The sequence below is a fragment of the Limulus polyphemus genome, unplaced genomic scaffold (genome assembly GCF_000517525.1).
Source record: "Limulus polyphemus unplaced genomic scaffold, Limulus_polyphemus-2.1.2 Scaffold810, whole genome shotgun sequence".
Taxonomy (NCBI): Eukaryota; Metazoa; Arthropoda; class Merostomata; order Xiphosura; family Limulidae; genus Limulus; species Limulus polyphemus.
Window position 1 is genome coordinate 184,108 of NW_013666420.1, and position 11,887 is coordinate 195,994.

The window sequence follows — 11,887 nt, forward strand, 5'->3', positions numbered from 1 at the left end:
ATTCGCACCACTTTACAGTAGTCTGTCAGTCAGTCAGTAGACACTAAAATAACGTCACATAAGGGACGCTTAACGTTGCAGTTTGTCGCAACGTCAGTAAAACGTGCGCATGCCATGAATCCCGAGAAGAATTATGCTATCTGTAGGCTACAACACAGTCTGGCATATGAACTTGAAAAAAAATATTTATTACTCTTAATTTTGGTTTTATTTACTCCTGAAAGAGGATAATTTTTGAACATGTAAATGGCAGAAGAAGCTTCTAAATTTACTTTAAACCGATATACAAATGATAACAAGAAATTACGGCATAATTGAATAAAGATAATCTTCTAATGTCGTGCTTCTTATTCATCAGTGAATGATAAAACAATTGATTCAGAAGAGCTGTTTATGATTTCCTCTATTTTTTCTGTAAATTGGTTTACTTTGCAAAAGAAAAAAGTGTGAGATGAAACATCGAAGCTAATTAACTATTTCGAAGAATATTTTTGTTTATTTCTGTAAAATTGTAAAATCATAGAATTACTGTAAAATTACTTCAGTTTTCTTAAGAGGACTATTTTTCTATTGTGTCTTAGCTATTATCCTGGAAACATACTGTTGGTAATAATTAAATATATGCATCCAGTTTAACCAAGATAAGAAAATAACTCGATTACAAAGTTACAATAGAAACAACGAAAATAAACTTGTAATAATGAGTTAATGTGTTACGGTATGTTTTTTTTTGTTGTTGTTGTTATTTTACCATTTTTAATGTTCAAAATATTTATGTATAAAATCAACTGAAAGTGTAAGTCAGGAAATGTAACTTTTTTTGTAGGTTGTGTAGAAAGGGATAAAATTGGGTTGTCCAAAAAGGTTATTTTCCTGTTGTGAACATGGCTTAGGACTAAAGTTTTGGATCCAAGAGGTATAAAGTTATTTTTATCTCAATGTTTAATGATATGTAATTCATTCATACATATATATATATATACATATATTGCTGCCATTAAATCTGCTAAGCTGTAGTTTGATTTGCCACCTCTCGTTTCCATCTTCTTCTTTTTTATTTTTATGTTCCGTCCCACTCTCTGACACCAATTTGTTACTTCTCTGTGTTCGTTTGTTAATTTTCCGTCGAAATTCTTTCTGAGAACTTCAGCGATACAAGTCCTTTCTTAAATAAAACTAATTTATTCTTTCTCAATTCAACTTTGCAATACACTTAATTTCCACAGTCACTTTAACTTAAACACACGCTATAATTCACAACGATTCACGCGCTTTACTTACGGTGTCTACCGCCCGCTTGACTCAACTATCCGTGTCTATATCTTCAATCTCTCTATCTGCGATTCCAATTCCGATTAATTCCCTCCCGCTTTGATTGTCGGGCTTATATATTAGAATATAGCAAGTCTGACAAATACTCGAGCCTTCACGAACCTTCTAGATACTCATTACGTGTTACCAGCGTCACGTGACTTCCGCTGTCGTAACAACTATAATATCCCATAATAATTAAAACTACCATATAAGATCCCATAACAGTTAAAAAGCATCCTATAACATTCCATAACAGTTTTAAAAAATCCCTCTACAACATCCCATAATACTTAAAACACTCTAACCTTTCTATGTGGTTTTTCGCATAAAAGATGCGCTCGTGCACGAGCGCATGCACGTGGATAAGTAGTAATACCTAGGTGCATACCCCGAGATTTCAGGTTTCTAGGTTATTTACTCTTAGAGCTATGGAGGTCACATACTTCTTTTGTATGTGGTTTTTCGCAAGCTTGTCTGATTATAAAGATGCGCATGCGCGCAAGTACTTGGATAAGATAAGTAATAACCAGGTGCACAACCTCAGTATGGGTGCAGAATTTCAGGTGTCTAGGTTCTTCCCCCTTGGAATTATGACGGTCACACTTCTTTTCTATGTGTTTTTTTTTCTCGCTAGATTGTCTCATTAAAAATGTGCGCAGGCGCATGCGCACGTGGCTAAGTAATAATACCCAGGTGCCTATCCTCAGGGTCCACTTAGTATGCGGGCAAAATTTCGGGTTTCTAGGTTTTTCCCTTAAAGTTATGGCGGTCACACACACATACAGACACGTACTTTTATTATTATTATAGATTTGTGTGGGTTAAATCGTGAAAACAGGTATTTCCGGTTTTCCTAATTTTTCATTCCTCTTTCATACAGTATAAAAATTGTTTGTTTTGTTCTTACAAAAGTAATATAAATGAATTAAAGATGAAGATGGCTAAATTTCAACCAATCGTTTGATAAATTTATCTTAGTCTTAAAATGCGATTTTTTTAGTTCGAATAAGAGTAGTATCATATACTGAACATATTTTCTCTCTGAAATAATTTGTCTATATAGAACTTAATTGTTTTATGTATAGTAAAATATGAGAACGCTTTACAAAATAAGTTCATCAAATTATGGTGAAACTAGAAGAAATATCTTAACTCTCAGATATAAACGTAAGGCGATTCTCTTCCAACTAAATAACCTGATAGGATATTTTGAATAACTAAAAACCAAAGAATCTTATTATCTTTCTCATGGATTTTGTTTACATTTGATAATATATAAACATTTGTTTGTTTATAGTTAAGCATAAAGCTGCACAATGGGCTATCTGTGCTCTGCCCAACACTGGTATCGAAACCCGGTTTTTAGTGCTGTAAGTTCGCAGACATACCATTGTGACACTGGGGAGGGGGGGCATATATATAAAAGGGAAGTATTTATTGACAGTAATATTATTATTGGTTGTAGCTTGTATTTATTTGTGGGCTGTCAGTATGACCTTATTCAGATTGTCACAAAAGTGTTTATTTGTTTGTTGCTAAGGGCAGAGCTACACAATAGGCTATTTGAGCCATACCCAACGCAGCTAGTGAAAATTGGGTTTAGACGTTAATAAGCATTCAGATTTTCCGCTGAGCTACTGGAAGAAGCTACAAAAATTAAAACACGTTTGAGTCCCGACCTTTATAAATTTCCAGAACATTTCGTTTGTATTAGGAATGAATTGTGGTCATATCAAAACATATTATATGTATTTTTAAATTGTAGTTTGTCTCAGGTAGGAGAGATGCTAAATTGAAATTTTTTCGATAAAGAATGATACACAAAAAAAATGTATTTACAGGTGCAACAAGTAAATACGTCAGAAAGTTAGCTCTTTCGGGTTGTAGCCACAACTATTACTTATGTTAAAATGTATCCGCCAAAGACGATCCTAAAATCTACACACTTTCTACATTAGTCCGAGTGGTTTTATTTGCATTCCTTGCGGGTTTTTTTCTTCATTTGTTACATTAGTTTCAAGAACAGAGAAGGTATTTGATTTTGTATTGCATAAGCTGTTTGACAAAGAAAACATATGCACAAACAGTCAGTGTTATTAACTATAAAACTAACTTATTTAAAATATATCAGAATTATTTCACAGGATTTCGTCATGCGGTATTCAATACAGTTATATGAAAATATATTGTATAATTATTCACGAAATTCTATTAAATGTGTAAATGTTATCCTAAGGAATTATATCAAAAATAAAATATTTCCCGAAATTTAAAATACTTAAAGAACACCAAGACATAGGAGTTAGTTGATCTACCAGCACACATACTGACATCTGAGTATGAATAACTAAAAATCATAACATATAAATTTATTAGCTAATATGCAAGGTAATGGCGAGCATAGTAAATAACGTTACAAATGTGGACGAAGGCAGACATACGAACAACACATAGATTACTTTAACTCCGTACTAAACTCATTGCTAGACAGCATTGCTCTTGTATAATTATCATACGTAAATGATAAATGTAAAAAGTGATTAGGATATATTTGTAGTAGATCAAGACGTCTCTGTTCTAAGGATTCTTAATAACTTATGATTGAGAGAATGATGTAATAAAATGTCATTACACTATATTTGCTATATGCAGCCTTCTGCCCGATATCGGAGATAATCAGACCGGTTGATACACGATAGACACAGTAGTTGTCAATATACTTTTAGATCATCAGTTATTTCGGTTTAAACTAGATTAAGTTGGCAAATTGTAATTTTTATCACCTTTATTTAAGTTATTACACATCAATATATTATTCTTATAAGACAAAAATTTCTATGGGAACACATTTAAAGAATATTAAATCGAATATGTGTGTTGGAATATTCATATTTCAATGTAGAAACATTTGAGGTAGTTATAAACTCCGATCCAAACTTTTACGTAATTGGGTGTAATTTTTATGTATAAATACTTCGTTGTGTTGTATGTATTACTATATAAGTAATAGTCAATGCTTTAAATAATTTCGCTAAATTTATTGCGTACCATATTCCTGTTGATCCCAAATAACACGAATCATGTATAAAAGTTCAAACTCAATCGAATTAATCCCATTAAATGATCCCACTAATTATTTTGATCAGTTCGTTATGTGAATGGTGCCAGAGGACAAAAAAAAAAACAACAACATAAAATTATTCAATATAATGTAATATGTGGACACTACCGGTCGTGAATGGTATAAAACTTGAGGGTAACTTGAGGGTATTGTTCTACTTTTTTTTACTGGTTATGTTTATAAACATGGACATCAGAAGTAAGGCGTTGGCAGCAAACAAAAATAAAACTCATAGGCACTACTATGTAAACAACGAAACAGAGCCATATTTCCAGAACTGTGATCGTCTAGTGGTTAGGATATTGCGTTGTGGCCGCATTAACCCAGGTTCGAATCCTGGTTGCGGCAAGTATTTTATAATTTTCATGTATTTCTAATTTTTATTGCTCAAATCTGTATTAAAACAGATCTATTACAGATGTTTTACATTTCTATGTTCCTCGAAGCATTTGACGACTATGTTTTACACCTGAATGCTGTTACACTGAATGTCCTATAACCAACACAATCATGGCACATTATACTTTATACCTTATTCTGATCTATCTTATGTAGTTATATATAGTTATAAACCTGATCTGTAAGTCCTTGGCAAATTAAACACAACGATGATATTAAACTACACTCTCTTCAAAATTATACTTCTATTGTAAATTTTGACTTGGCTCATACAAATTCTAAAATGAAATTTGTACATGAACATTCACACACGCTAAATTGCTTAAGGGTTCATAACCTTCGGTAAAAGGGTCCCTTAATAAAATATACGTCACAAACAAAAACATTTAAACAAAAAATGCCACCAATATTAGAATTCACCCTTTTAGTTACTGGTGACGTTTCCTTTTTAAGTTATATATAAAATTAGTGATTTCACTTAAATGTTTTGGTCAGTCCATGACACTAATATTGTAGCAGGGATTAAACATAGAATTACTCAGCATCATGAATATGTGGACAACAAACCCCTCTTTTGAACGACATAAATACATGTGGTAGTTTCAGGGCTAATGGTTTTCCACATTGCAACAGTTTTAAATTAAAACATACTTTCGTGTCAATACTTGTAAGTACATTAATAATATAGTTCTATTTTGTTTTTTGTGTAAATATGTATGATAAACATCGATATAGCCTACAAATGCTAGATCACCAAAATTATCTACAGCCAAAACATTCATTAATAAGTTTGAAAACAAAATAAACTCATATAGAAATTGTGAAAACAAAGAAAGACAGAAAAGCAACTACAACGTATCGTGATTGAGTTGTTAGGGTAATGCATTGTGGCCACAATAACTCAGGTTCTAACTATATAGCTGTTGTTTCTTTTCTAAAATTACAATCTGCTGAAGCAAATTGTGACGTCTACAAACAAACGCCATAGGTCTATCAAACCGATAGAATGCGGTGGGTGCTGTTTACTAACTACCTTCCCTATAGTTTACCAGTTGAAAAATAGGGACGGAAATGCACATAGTCCTTGGTAGTTTTTCGCGAATTTGCGAAACAAATAAGAACTATAAAAAGAAAATTTTATATATATAATGTATTTGATATTAACTAATTATTTTGATCAGTTTGTTATGTCGATGTTGTAAGAGGCAAAAAACAACAACATAAAATTACTCAATATAATGTAATTTGTGGACACTACCGGTCGTGAACGGTATAAAACGTGAGGGTAACTTGAGGGTATTGTTCTACTTTTTTTACTGGTTATGTCCATAAACAGCGGCATCGAGAAGAGCCGCAAGCTAAAAAATCAGAAGTAAGGCGTTGTTTGTTGACAAAAACAAAATTCATTGGCACAACCATTTGAACAATGAAACAGAAGTATATTTTAAAATCCGTGATCATCTAGTGGTTAGGACATTGCGTTGTGGCGAGACGTGTTTTTGAACGGCTCTCTCATTCGCGCGTGTTGATTTTTTTTCTTTTCGAGTGAAGAAGCTCCTGGACCTATTTACTATGTCCTGTGCTTCTGTGGATGTTAGAGCTGACCAGTGTAGCTCTTTAGATGTTATGAAGAAGACTGTGTTTGTAGATGCACCTAATATAAATCAAGGTTAGGTAATGCAAGCAGTTATTTCTCAGTTTGGTTCCTCTTCAGTTTCATCTATTGTCCCTCGTCCTGGGGGATACGAAGTTACATTTGTTTTAGATGATGATGTAGATTATGTGATGGATTCTGGATTGACTATTAATGATGAAAACAATGTGGCGCAAGGGGTGTTTAGCCGTCCGTTGGATGTTTCTTTTTCGGCGTTCCTGAATATGCGAGTATTATTTCCAAATTGCATGAATTTGAATGTGATGTTAAAAGTTCAATCATATGGAAACGGGACCAAGGCATTTACAATGGTATCCGTTTTGTGCTTGTATCTTTTTCAGATTCTCGTACATCTTTCCCTTATGTGATTAAGGTGTTAGATCCGTTGGGAAAAAAGTTAATTTATTAAAAGAAAGCATGATTATCAACGTCGTGTGTGTAACTTGTGTCTCGCTGAGGATCATCTGTACAGTGATTGTCCCCAGTTGATTCTTCATCGTTGTCATCTGCAAGGTGATGTTTCTCGTCGTGGAAAGACCTGTTGATGAAGAACAGTCTTCTAGAGCCTTAAATATAGAGGTCGCAGTAGTGGGCGATTGGAAAGGGGTGGAAGGTGGAGATGATGTTATTCATAAATCAACAGTTTTAGATGTCGAGATTAATCGTTCTTCTTCACCTGCAGTTTCTACATCGAATCGTGAAGATAGCCAGTACTCGAATTTTATCATCTGACTGTCATTCTGAATGTCCACCGTTGGAAGGGAGAAAGGCCGACCTGTCTATGATGGCAATGTCAACAACTGTTCTACCTGATACCCCTTAAGTTCGAGAATATGCGAAAGTAGTTGATATGGAAGTGGAACCTTCGAAAAGTGGTAGGAAGAGAGTTTTGGCACCCTCTGATACTCACCTGAGTAAGGCTGGAATACCTCGCTTGAACCAAAACTACTAAAAACAAGTAAATTACAGTTATTATCATTTCCCCAGTATGGCGAATCGATTCAAGACAGGGGTGGTGAACTGTAACTGGCTGAAAGACTTTGTTAAACTGAAAAAGTACTTATCATATTTTAGTTCACTTTATTCTGTAATTTGTTTTCAAAAGACATTTTTTACTGATCAATATTATTATTTAATTAGTAAGTTCTGGCCAGGGCCGTTTTTTATGTCAAATGCAGTGAATGGACGTCATTGGGTGGCAGTTTTTGTGCACCCTACACTTTCTCAGTTTACGTTATGCTGATCAGTTGGGGAGAATGATAACTCTTAACTGTAATTTTAATGAATTTTCATTTGTATTGTTTAATGTGTATGCTTCGTCTTCCATTTCTAAACGGGTTGTTTTTCAATAGTTTATATAAAATTTTTCCGGTTGATATCAATCTAGTTGTATTAGGTGATTTTAATGGCGTCACTAATATTACGTTAGATAAATCTCCTGTAAAATTCTACCGAGATGCTAGTCGTCAAGTTTTTAATTACCTGTTAAGTTTCTTTTGTTTATCAGACGCGTTTCGTTTCCTCTATGATGATTGACGCAGTTTTACATGGAGAAAAAACATAAGTGGCTCACTAGTACAATTTCGGATTGATTAAATTCTTGTTACACCTAACGTGTTGCCATTTTTGGGGTTATTGATCAGTCTTGGTTCCCTCAAACTGATCATGCCCTCCTAACGGTTGATTTCCAGTTTAGTCGGGTACCTCTCGGTCCTGGTTACTGGCTTTTCAATAATCGTCTGTTGGTGGATTTAGATTATGTTGAAGCGGTATTGCTTTTACTTAAACGAAGTCGGAATTGGCCTGATTACCAAAATGATATTTGCCAATGGTATGTAAAATTGAAGGAGGCTATACGACAAATTACTTTAGTTTATGGTTTTCGTAGGGCGCGAGTTTTGCATACCTGAAAAGGGCTATTGAGCGTGAATTTACCTTAATTTCATCTTGCTCTTTTAGGTCTGTGATTTGGAGGCTGAGTTAGCTGATTTGGAAGTACAGCGGATAGAGGGTACAATTTTGCGGTGAACGATCTAACAAGTATTTTTTGCGTATCGAAAGGTTCCGAGCCAGAAATCAGAAATACATCATGTTTTCACACCAGAGGGCAGGTTGGTTTCTGGTACCAAAGATATTTGAGCTGTTTTAGAGAAATATGTTTCTGCACTTTACAAGTCGGAAGATGTAGAAGATTAAGCTTTGAATGAGGTTTTATCTTTTGTTTCAACAAAAATTAAGCGACTCTGATAGTCTTTTGTGTGATGCTGATATTAGTATTGACGATGTTCAGGAGACTCTGAAACATCTTAAGGGGAATACATCTCCAAGGGTTTCACTTTTGTATTTTATACATGTTTATTACCTTATTTTATTGATGTTTTTGTGAGGGTTTTGTTTTTCTCACGCTGTTTTTTTACTTGAAACCACGAAGTGTGACGTTCTTATTCTGATTCCAAAGAAAGGAGTAGGCGATTGCCGGGAAACTATCGTCCGATAAACTTGATAAATTGTGATAACAAGATTTTGACTAAAACATTAGTGAATCGATTGTCTCGGGTCATAGCGAGTTTCGTGTCACGGGACCAGACTGGTTGTGTTCCAGGCAGGGATGTGGTTGATGTGCTCCTTCTTTTGAAGTTGTGGCAGGATATCTGTCGACGAGTCACTCGTGTTTTAACATCTTGGCGGCATAGAGATTTATCCCTGAAAAATAGGATGTTGATTATTAATGCTTTGGTTGCCTCTGTTCTATGGTATCCTCTTCAGGTTCTACTCATAGAAGAGTCTACGTATGTTTTATTACTGAAGGAGTTTTTTTCACTTTTCTATGGGATGGAGGGATACATAAAGTTAGTTATGAGGTGTTAATTAAACCAGTTCGCGGAGAGGGGCTAAATTTTGTAGATATTCGTCTCCGTAAATATGTCTATAGATTGAAACTACTTCAGAATTGCTTATCGGGACAGTGTCATGGGGTTTTAAGTTCTTATTAGATTTTTATTTTGGTATTTATGGTGTTATGTATTAGAATTTTGAATAGTCCGAAGCCGAGTTAAATAATTTAAATTTAGTAGTTAAATTGTACTTTGGATTTAGCAGTTAAGTAAAAGCTGGTATTTAGTCAGTTTATGATATTTGCCAACAAGATTGATACACAGTTTTCTTTTTTAACACGAATACGTTTTAATATAAACACAACAGTACAATTTACAAACAATATAAAGTTTTCTTTCTAGTCTGGAACTTCCTTGATATCTTATCGAGGGTTTACGATGAGCGAGTTGATTTAAGAACAATTCGCTGGGAAACTAGCTAGGTTTGTCTCCTTGGCGACACACACTGATTTCCACCGTTTAAGTTAGATAACGTTTTCGTAAAAATACTAATGTCCGATGAGAATCCACTGAAGTTGAACAATTTGTAATGTTCGAAATTTATAAATATCCCTGGTCAATATCTTAAGTTTTCCGATTGATAAGCGTTATGAAATTCACAGTCATAGCTTTTGAAATTTTATAGCACACTAATTATAGTGAACTACTAATAGACACTCTTTTTTTGGCGTGTCGCGTTGGTTATCTTTATACCTGTGTGGAGGCGTTCTAGAAATTTCAGTCTTACGTAACAATGCAAGTTACATTTTAAACGTTTACGTATATATATATATTGTTAATTATAACTCTCGATAATCTTTTACAACGTTGGAGAATGGGCGGGACAGAGTCATGGGGTTTTAAGTTCGTTATTAGATTTTTATTGTGGTCTTTATGGTGATTTGGAACTCAGTGCTGATGTATTTTCATGTCGAATGGTTTCCCGATCTATGCGTCTTTTACCTCCGTACGTCGCTGAAATCTTTAAAGGATGGATAATTTTTTCATATGGGTTTTTCGGAGACCATCTGAAGAGATTAGGGAAATTTTCGAACAACTTTTGTTTCTCAACCTTAATTTAGTGGATAATCGTAGGTGAACATCTTATATTCTTGAATTTGTAGCAGCAGGTATCACGCTACTTCGTCATTTACATTATGAGGTTATCCCTCGTTTTCTACGGGAATCGGCGATTATTGAATTGGTATTGACTAATAATAGTGATCTCACCAAAGAATTTGTTGGTAAACGTTTCCGTCTACTTTATTCAGCTCTACCCCAAGATTGGACATCTATACTTACTTCTCGATTACCTTCCAGAGGAAGCTTCCCCACACGTGTTTTGTATTTTTCACGTAATAATGGTTTGGGTTTTACTTTATTTCATGGTCTTTCCTTGCAAAATATATTTATTGGTTTACAAGATAATTTTCACCCCATGTACCGTACCAGTTTTGGTTTGTTTGTTTGTTTTGAATTTCGCGCAAAGCTACACGAGGGCTATCTGCGCTAGCCGTCCCTAATTTAGCAGTGTAAGACTAGAGGGAAGGCAGCTAGTCATCACCACCCACTTGGGCTACTCTTTTACCAACGAATAGTGGGATTGACCGTCACATTATAACGCTCCCACGGCTGAAATGACGAGCATGTTTTGTGTGAGAGGGAATCCGTTTTGGAGAAATGTGGTACATGATTTTCATTGGCCGTCAAAGGAGACAAAATATAACTATATTATTAATGTAGCTCAAGTATTTACACAAAAATATGTTTTAACTTAAAACTGTTGTAATGTAGAAAACCATTAGCCCTGAAACTACCACATGTGTTTAAAGGTCCATAAAAATGAATTAGTTTACAACATATAACTACATAAAATAGATCAGAATAAGGTATAAGGTATAATATACCATGATTCTATTGGTTATAGGACATTCAGTGTAACAGCAAAATATTACTTTGTAATCGTGATCACATATTAATATTACATTATGAATAAATTGACGGGATGTAAAGCATAGCCCGTTAAAATTTTCGAGGAACACAGAAACGTAAAACATCTGTAATAGATGCATTAATTTTCATTACTATTCTAATACAGATTTGAGGAAAAAGACAGAAATAAATGAGAACTATAAAACTTTTGCCGTGACCAGGATTCGAACCTGGGTTATTGCGGCCACAACGCAATGTCCTAACCACTAGACGATCACGGCTCGCTTTTATCTTTTCCTTAGTTATGCATATGAGTTTTATTTTTGTGTTGGGCCAACCCCCTATTTTTGATTTTTCAGCTTGTAGCTGTTTTCGACGTCCGTGTTTATCTATATACCCAGGTTATAGGACATTCACTGAAACCACAAAATATGAGTTTCTAATCGTGTTTACATAATATTATTATATTATTAATAAATTGACGAGGTATAAAGCAAAGCGGGTTAAACGTTTCGGGGAACATAGAAACATATAATAAATCTTTTAGAGATTCTTCAATTTTCATTATCATTGTAATATCGATCTAAAATTAAA

General features: G+C 34.2%; 1 non-coding gene across 1 annotated transcript; it reads right to left on the reverse strand.

Annotated features, from left to right (window-relative positions):
* Positions 1–11,502: 11,502 nt before the first annotated feature.
* Trnah-gug lies at positions 11,503–11,574 on the reverse strand. Its single transcript has one exon. It is a non-coding gene; the product is annotated as a tRNA-His (tRNA).
* Between the last annotated feature and the right edge of the window lie 313 nt (positions 11,575–11,887).